Source organism: Arachis ipaensis, chromosome B5, assembly GCF_059453495.1.
Source record: "Arachis ipaensis isolate K30076 ecotype BB chromosome B5, ASM5945349v1, whole genome shotgun sequence".
Classification (NCBI taxonomy): Eukaryota; Viridiplantae; Streptophyta; class Magnoliopsida; order Fabales; family Fabaceae; genus Arachis; species Arachis ipaensis.
The window spans coordinates 117,861,674-117,870,924 of NC_142440.1; positions in this window are offsets into that span (position 1 = coordinate 117,861,674).

The following is a 9,251-nucleotide window of genomic DNA, read 5'->3' on the forward strand; positions in this document are numbered from 1 at the left end:
ATGGTTGCTAATAACCAGTTCATGTACACTTCTGAGAGGAATCCTGTAAGTAATGGGACGCCTATGAAGAAGGGAGTTCTTGAAATTGATACTCTGAATGCCATATTAGCTCAGAACAAAATATTGACTCAGCAAGTCAATATGATTTCTCAGAGTCTGAATGGAATGCAAGCTGCATCCAACAGTACTCAAGAGGCATCTTCTGAAGAAGAAGCTTATGATCCTGAAAACCCTGCAATAGTAGAGGTAAATTATATGGGTGAACCTTATGGAAACACATATAACCCATCATGGAGAAATCATCCAAATTTCTCATGGAAGGATCAAAAGCCTCAACAAGGCTTTAATAATGGTGGAAGAAATAGGTTTAACAATAGTAAACCTTTTCCATCATCTACTCAGCAACAGACAGAGAACTCTGAACAAAATACCTCTAATTTAGCAAACTTAGTCTCTGATCTATCTAAGGCCACTGTAAGTTTCATGAATGAAACAAGGTCCTCCATTAAAAATTTGGAGGCACAAGTAGGCCAGCTGAGTAAAAGGATCACTGAAATCCCTCCTAGTACTCTCCCAAGCAATACAGAAGAAAATCCAAAAGGAGAGTGCAAGGCCATTGACATAACCACCATGGCCGAACCTGTAAGGAAGGAGAGGACGTGAATCCCAAGGAGGAAGACCTCCTGGGACGTCCAGTGATCAATAAGGAGTTTCCCTCTGAGGAACCAAAAGAATCTGAGGCTCAACTAGAGACCATAGAGATTCCATTAAACCTCCTTATGCCATTCATGAGCTCTGATGAGTATTCCTCTTCTGAAGAGAATGAGGATGTCACTGAGGAGCAAGTCACCAAGTACCTTGGTGCAATCATGAAGCTGAATGCCAAATTATTTGGCATTGAAACTTGGGAAGATGAACCTCCCTTGTTCACTAATGAACTAAGTGATTTGGATCAACTGACATTGCCTCAGAAGAAACAGGATCCTGGAAAGTTCTTAATACCTTGTACCATAGGCACCATGATCTTTAAGGCTCTGTGTGACCTTGGTTCAGGAATAAACCTCATGCCCCTCTCTGTAATAGAGAAACTGGGAATCTTTGGGGTGCAAGCCACTAAAGTCTCATTAGAGATGGTAGACAGTTCAAGAAAATAGGCTTATGGACAAGTAGAGGACGTGTTAGTAAAGGTTGAAGGCCTTTACATCCCTGCTGATTTCATAGTCTTAGATACTGGGAACGATGAGGATGAATTCATCATCCTTGGAAGACCCTTCCTAGCCACAGCAAGAGCTGTGATTGATGTGGACAGAGGAGAATTGATCCTGCAAATAAATGAGGACAACCTTGTGTTTACAAATCAAGGATCTCTCTCTGCATCCATGGAGAGGAAGCATAAAGAGCTTCTCTCAAAGCAGAGTCAAACAAAGCCCCCACAGTCAAACTCTAAGTTTGGTGTTGGGAGGCCACAACCAAACTCTAAGTTTGGTGTCAAACCCCCATATCCAAACATAATGTTTGGTGTTGGGAGGTCTCAACAAAGCTCTGCACATCTGTGAGGCTCCATGAGAGCCCACTATCAAGCTATTGACATTAAAGAAGCGCTTGTTGGGAGGCAACCCAATTTTTATCTATCTAATCTTTATTTTCATTGTTTTTCATGTTTTATTAGGTTCATGATCATGTGGAGTCACAAAATAAATATAAAAATTGAGAACGGAATAAAAAATAGCAGAAGAAAAAATCACACCCTGGAGGAAGACCTTACTGGCGTTTAAACGCCAGTAAGAAGAATGTTTTGGGCGTTCAACGCCAGAACAGAGCATGGTTCTGGCGCTGAACGCCAGAAATGCACCCTGGAGAAGAGCTGGCGCTGAACGCCCAGAACAAGCATGGTTCTGGCATTCAACGCCAGAAATGGACAACAAATGGGCGTTCAACGCCCAGAACAAGCACCAATCTGGCGCTGAATGCCCAGAGTTGTGTGCAAGGGCATTTTGCATGCATAATTGGGTGCAAGGTTGTAAATCCTTGAACACCTCAGGATCTGTGGACCCCACAGGATCACCTCAGGATCTGTGGACCCCACAGGATCCCCACCTACCTCCACTTACTTCTTCTCACCCCTCTTTCACACAATCCCATAAACACTCTTCCCCAAAACCCTTCACCAATCACCTCAATCTCTCTTCCCCATCACCTCTTCACCACTCACATCCATCCAGTTTTCCCTATAAACCTACCTCATAAACTCCACCTACCTTCAAAATTCAAAATCAATTTCCCACCCAAACCCACCCTAAATGGCCGAACTTACCCCCCTCCCTTCCCTATATATACCCCTCCATTCTTCCTCATTTTCTCACAACACAACCCTCCTTTCTCTTCTTGACCGAAACACACCTCCCCCCTCCTCTCCATATTTTCTTCTTCTTCTTCATCTATTCTTTCTTCTCTTGCTCGAGGACGAGCAAAATTCTAAGTTTGGTGTGGTAAAAGCATAAGCTTTTTGTTTTTCCATTACCATTGATGGCACCCAAGACCGGAGAATCCTCTAGAAAAGGGAAAGGGAAGACAAAAGCTTCCACCTCGGAGTCATGGGAGATGGAAAGGTTCATCTCCAAAGCTCATCAAGACCACTTCTATGATGTTGTGGCCAAGAAGAAGGTGATCCCCGAGGTCCCTTTCAAACTCAAGAAAAATGAGTATCCGGAGATTCGACATAAAATCCAAAGAAGAGGATGGGAAGTTCTAACAAACCCCATCCAACAAGTCGGCATCCTAATGGTTCAAGAGTTCTATGCCAATGCATGGATCACTAGGAACCATGATCAAAGTAAGAACCCGAATCCAAAGAATTATGTTACAATGGTTCGGGGGAAATACTTAGATTTTAGTCCGGAGAATGTGAGGTTGGCGTTTAACTTGCCCATGATGCAAGGAGATGCACGCCCCTACACTAGAAGGGTCAACTTTAATCAAAGGTTGGACCAAGTCCTCATGGACATATGTGTGGAAGGAGCTCAATGGAAAATTGACTCCAAAGGCAACCCGGTTCAATTAAGAAGACTGGACCTCAAGCCTGTGGCTAGAGGATGGTTGGAGTTCATCCAACGCTCCATCATCCCCACTAGCAACCGATCTGAATTTACTGTGGATCGGGCCATCATGATCCATAGCATCATGATTGGAGAGGAAGTAGAAGTTCATGAAGTCATCTCCCTTGAACTCTACAAAATAGCCGAAAAGCCCTCCCCTGGGGCAAGGCTAGCTTTTCCCCATCTTATTTGCCATCTATGTTACTCAGCTGGAGCTTTCATAGAAGGAGACATTCACATTGAGGAAGAGAAGCCCATCACTAAGAAAAAGATGGAGCAAGCAAGAGAGCCCATTCATGGAACTCAAGAGGCGCAGGAAGCTCATCACCATGAGATCCCGGAGATGCCTCAAATACAATTTCCTCCACAAAACTATTGGGAGCAAATCAACACCTCCCTAGGAGAATTAAGTTCCAACATGGGACAATTAAGAGTGGAACATCAAGAGCACTCCATCATCCTTCATGAAATAAGAGAAGATCAAAAAGCAATGAGGGAGGAGCAACAAAGACAAGGAAGAGACATAGAAGAGCTCAAGGACATCATTGGTTCCTCAAGAAGAAAATGCCACCATCACTAAGGTGGACTCATTCCTTGTTCTTACATTCTCTGTTTTCGTTTTCTCTGTTAAGTGTTTATCTATGTTTGTGTCTTATTACATGATCATTAGTAGTTAGTAACTATGTCTTAAAGTTATGAATATCCTATGAATCCATCACCTCTCTTAAATGAAAACTGTTTTAATTCAAAAGAACAAGAAGTACATGAGTTTCGAATTTATCCTTGAACTTAGTTTAATTATATTGATGTGGTGACAATGCTTCTTGTTTTCTGAATGAATGCTTGAACAGTGCATAAGTCTTTTGAAGTTGTTGTTTATGAATGTTAAATATGTTGGCTCTTGAAAGAATGATGACAAGGAGACATGTTATTCGATAATCTGAAAAATCATAAAAATGATCCTTGAAGCAAGAAAAAGCAGCAAAGAACAAAGCTTGCAGAAAAAAAAATAGACGAAAAAAAAAATATATATATAGAAAGAAAAAGAAAAAGCAAGCAGAAAAAGCCAAAAGCTCTTAAAACCAAGAGGCAAGAGCAAAAAAGCCAATAACCCTTAAAACCAAAAGGCAAGGGCAAATAAAAAGGATCCCAAGGCTTTGAGCATCAGTGGATAGGAGGGCCTAAAGGAATAAAATCCTGGCCTAAGCGGCTAAACCAAGCTGCCCCTAACCATGTGCATGTGGCGTGAAGGTGTCAAGTGAAAACTTGAGACAGAGCGGTTAAAGTCAAGGTCCAAAGCAAAAAAAAGAGTGTACTTAAGAACCCTGGACACCTCTAATTGGGGACTTTAGCAAAGCTGAGTCACAATCTGAAAAGGTTCACCCAATTATGTGTCTGTGGCATTTATGTATCCGGTGGTAATACTGGAAAACAAAGTGCTTAGGGCCACGGCCAAGACTCATAAAATAGCTGTGTTCAAGAATCATCATACTGAACTAGGAGAATCAATAACACTATCTGAACTCTGAGTTCCTATAGATGCCAATCATTCTGAACTTCAATGGATAAAGTGAGATGCCAAAACTATTCAAGAGGCAAAAAGTTACAAGTCCCGCTCATTTAATTGGAGCTATATTTCATTGATAGTTTGGAATTTATAGTATATTCTATTCTTTTTATCCTATTTGATTTTCAGTTGCTTGCGGACAAGCAACAATTTAAGTTTGGTGCTGTGATGAGCGGATAATTTATACGCTTTTTGGCATTATTTTTAGTATATTTTTAGTAGAATCTAGTTACTTTTAGGGATGTTTTCATTAGTTTTTATGTTAAATTTATATTTCTGAACTTTACTATGAGTTTGTGTGTTTTTCTGTGATTTCAGGTATTTTCTGGCTGAAATTGAGGGACTTGAGCAAAAATCAGATTCAGAGGTAGAAGAAGGACTGCTGATGCTGTTGGATTCTGACCTCCCTGCACTCAAAGTGGATTTTCTGGAGCTAAAGAACTCGAAATGGCGCGCTTCCAATTGAGTTGGAAAGTAGACATCCAGGGCTTTCCAGAAATGTATGATAGTCCATACTTTGGCCGAGTTTAGCCGACATAAAAGGGCATTGAACGCCAGTTCTATGCTGCTGTCTGGAGTTAAACGCCAGAAACAAGTCACAAACCAGAGTTGAACGCCAGAAATACGTTACAACCTGGCGTTCAACTCCAGAAAGAGCCTCTGCACGTGTAACATTCAAGCTCAGCCCAAGCACACACCAAGTGGGCCCCGGAAGTGGATTTATGCATCAATTACTTACTTCTGTAAATCCTAGTGACTAGTTTAGTATAAATAGAACTTTTTATCATTGTATTCGCAGTCTTGGTTACTCCGGTTCCCCTCTGGGACCGAGACCAATGAACTCCATTATCACTTATGTATTTTCAACGGTAGAGTTTCTACACTCCATAGATTAAGGTGTGGAGCTCTGCTGTTCCTCAAAGATTAATGGAAAGTACTACTGTTTTTCTATTCAATTCAACTTGTTCCGCTTCTAAGATATTCATTAGCACTTCAACCTGAATGTGATGAACGTGACAATCATCATCATTCCCTATGAACGTGTGCCTGAAAACCACTTCCGTTCTACCTTAGATTGAATGAGTATCTCTTGGATCTCTTAATCAGAATCTTCGTGGCATAAGCTAGATTGATGGCGGCATTCATGAGAGTCCGGAAAGTCTAAACCTTGTCTGTGGTATTCCGAGTAGGACTCTGGGATTGAATGACTGTGACGAGCTTCAAACACGCGAGTGCTGGGCATAGTGACAGACGCAAAAGGAGGGTGAATCCTATTCCAGCATGATCGAGAACCTCAGATGATTAGCCGTGCTGTGACAGAGCATTTGGACCATTTTCACAAGAGGATGGAAGTAACCATTGACAACGGTGATGCCCTTGCATAAAGCCAGCCATGGAAAGGAGTAAGATTGATTGGATGAAGGCAGCAGGAAAGCAGAGGTTCAGAGGAACGAAAGCATCTCTATGCGCTTATCTGAAATTCTCACCAATGATTTACATAAGTATTTCTATCCTTCTTTTATTATTTATCTTCGAAAACTCCATAATCAATTATTATCCGCCTGACTGAGATTTACAAGGTGACCATAGCTTGCTTCATACCAACAATCTCCGTGGGATCGACCCTTACTCACGTAAGGTTTATTACTTGGTCGACCCAGTGCACTTGCTGGTTAGTTGTATCGAAGTTGTGACAATTTATGAATTGAGATTAAAGCACCAAGTTTTTGGAGCCATTACCAGAGATCACAATTTCGTGCACCACAAGCTATGGTCATCTTGTAAATCTCAGTCAGGCAGATTCAAATGGTTATGGAGAATGGATAATTAAAATATAAAAAAAAATATAAAATAAGATAGAGATACTTATGTAATTCATTGGTAGGAATTTCAGATAAGCTTATGAAGATGCTTTATTCCTTCTGAACCTCTACTTTCCTATTGCCTTCTTCCAATCATTCATACTCCTTTCCATGGCAAGCTTTATGTTGGGCATCACCGTTGTCAATGGTTACTTTCCGTCCTCTCAGTGAAAATGTTCCAAATGTGCTGTCACCGCACGGCTAATCATCTGTCGGTTCTCGATCATGTTGGAATAGGATCCATTGATCCTTTTGCGTCTATCACTACGCCCAACACTCGCGAGTTTGGAGCTCGTCACAGTCATCCCTTCCCAGATCCTACTCGGAATACCACAGACAAGGTTTAGACTTTCCGGATCTTAGGGATGGCCGCCAATAATTCTAGCCTATACCACGAAGGTGCTAATCTCAGATTAGAAACCCAAGAGATACACATTCAAGCTTAATTGCATGTAGAACGGAAGTGGTTGTCAGGCACGCGTTCATAGGTGAGAAAGGTGATGAGTGTCACGGATCATCACATTCAACAAGTTGAAGAACGAGTGTATATCTTCGAGAAGAAGTAGGCGTGAATTGAATAGAAAAACAGAAGTACTTTGCATTAATTCATGCAGAACAGCAGAGCTCCACACCTTAATCTATGGTGTGTAGAAACTCCACCATTGAGAATACATAAGTGAAAATAGTCTAATCATGGCCGAATGGCCAGCCTCAAAGGTCTAAAGACCAAACGTCCAAAGATTCTTTTTAAATGCAATAGTAAAAGGTCCTATTTATAGAAAACTAGTAGCCTAGGGTTACAGAAATAGGTAATTAATGCAGAAATCTTCTTCCGGGCCCACTTGGTGTGTGCTTGGGCTGAGCATTGAAGCTTTCACATGTAGAGACTTTTCTTGGAGTTAAACGGCAGCTTTTGTGCCAGTTTGGGCGTTTAACTCCAGCTTTTATGCCAGTTCTGGCGTTTTGACGCTAGAATTTCTATGCTGACTTGGAACGCCGGTTTGGGCCATCAAATCTCGGGCAAAGTATGGACTATTATATATTGCTGGAAAGCTTAGGATGTCTACCTTTCCAACGCAATTGAGAGCGCGCCAATTGGGCTTCTGTAGCTCCAGAAAATCCACTTCGAGTTCAGGGATATCAGAATCCAACAACATCTGCAGTCCTTCTTCAGCCTCTGAATCAGATTTTTGCTCAGGTCCCTCAATTTCAGCCAGAAAATACCTGAAATCACAGAAAAACACAAAAACTCATAGTAAAGTCCAGAAATGTGATTTTTATTTAAAAACTAATAAAAACATAATAAAAACTAACTAAAACATACTAAAAACATACTAAAAAATAATGCCAAAAAGCGTATACATTATCCGCTCATCACAACACCAAACTTAAATTGTTGCTTGTCCCCAAGCAAATGAAAATCAAATAGGATAAAAAGAATCGAATATATAATGAATTCCAAAAACATCTATGAAGATCAGTCTTAATTAGATGAGCAGGGCTACTAGCTTTTTGCTTCTGAACAGTTTTGGCATCTCACTTTATCCTTTGAAGTTTAGAATGATTGGCGTCTATAAGAACTCAGAATTCAGATAGTGTTATTTATTCTCCTAGTTCAGTATGTTGATTCTTGAACACAGCTACTTTATGAGTCTTGGCCGTGACCCTAAGCATTTTGTTTTCTAGTATTACCACTGGATACATAAATGTCACGGACACATAACTGGGTGAACCTTTTCAGATTGTAACTTATCTTTGCTAGAGTCCCCAATTAGAGGTGTCCAGAGCTCTTAAGCACACTCTTTTTGCTTTGGACCACGACTTTAACCGCTCAGTCTCAAGTTTTCACTTGACACCTTCACGCCACAAGCACATGGTTTGGGACAGCTTGGTTTAGCCGCTTAGGCCAAGATTTTATTCCTGTGGGACTCCTATCCACTGATGCTCAAAGCGTTGGATCCATTTTATTTTACCCTTGCCTTTTGGTTTAAAGGGCTATTGGCTTTTTCTGCTTGCTTTTTCTTTTTTTTTCTCTCTCTTTTTTTTCTTTTTTTTTTGTATTTTTTTCTTTTCACTGCTTTTTCTTGCTTCAAGAATTATTTTTATGATTTTTCAGATCATCAATAACATTTCTCCTTTTCCATTATTCTTTCAAGAGCCAACAATTTTAACATTCATAAACAACAAATTCAAAAATATGCACTGTTCAAGCATTCATTTAGAAGAACAAAAAGTATTGCCACCACATCAAAATAATTAAACTTTTTTAAAATTCAAAATTCATGTACTTCTTTTTCTTTTTGTAATTAAAAACATTTTTCATTTAAGAAAGGTGATGGATTCATAGGACATTCACAACTTTAAGACATAGACTCTAAGACACTAATGATCATGTAATAAAGACATAAACATAGATAAACATAAAGCATAAAAATTCGAAAAACCGAAAAATAAGGAACAAGGAAATTAAAGAACGGGTCCACCTTAGTGATGGCGACTAGTTCTTCCTCTTGAAGATCTTATGGAGTGCTTAAGCTCCTCAATGTCTCTTCCTTGCCTTTGTTGCTCCTCTCTCATGACTCTTTGATCTTCTCTAATTTCATGAAGGAGGATGGAATGCTCTTGGTGCTCCACCCACCCTTAGTTGTCCCATATTGGAACTTAATTCTCCTAGGGAGGTGTTAATTTGCTCCCAATAGTTTTGTGGAGGAAAATGCATCCCTTGAG